General features: G+C 70.0%; 1 protein-coding gene across 1 annotated transcript in view; it reads left to right on the top strand.

Annotated features, from left to right (window-relative positions):
- Positions 1-260, top strand: part of LOC102034485 (probable low-specificity L-threonine aldolase 2) — a 4,047-nt gene that overhangs the window by 908 nt on the left and 2,879 nt on the right. The gene's annotated exons all lie outside the window — the stretch shown is intronic.

The raw sequence follows: 260 nt of genomic DNA, 5'->3' as shown, positions 1-260 counted from the left end.
GGCTGGAGCAGCCAGCATCCCCAGGTGGGCAGGGGCTGAGGGGCAGAGGCACCTTAATGGGTGCACCTGCCCTATTGGTGCCCTGCAAAGGCCGGGAGAGGCGCTGGGCGTGCAGAGCGGTGCCCCCCGTGCTGGGAGCAGGGAGTATGGTCCGGCTGGTCCAGCCCAGCGCGGGGAGGTCAGGGGGTCTCGGCACTGCTTCGGACACAGCCCTCCTGCCGAGGGGCAATGGGATTTCTGCCAAGAGGCTGGGGGGGGCC

This window comes from Geospiza fortis, unplaced genomic scaffold (assembly GCF_000277835.1).
Source record: "Geospiza fortis unplaced genomic scaffold, GeoFor_1.0 scaffold261, whole genome shotgun sequence".
Lineage (NCBI taxonomy): Eukaryota > Metazoa > Chordata > Aves > Passeriformes > Thraupidae > Geospiza > Geospiza fortis.
The sequence above is the reverse complement of the archived record's forward strand: the minus strand, read 5'-3'. Positions and strand labels throughout refer to the sequence as shown.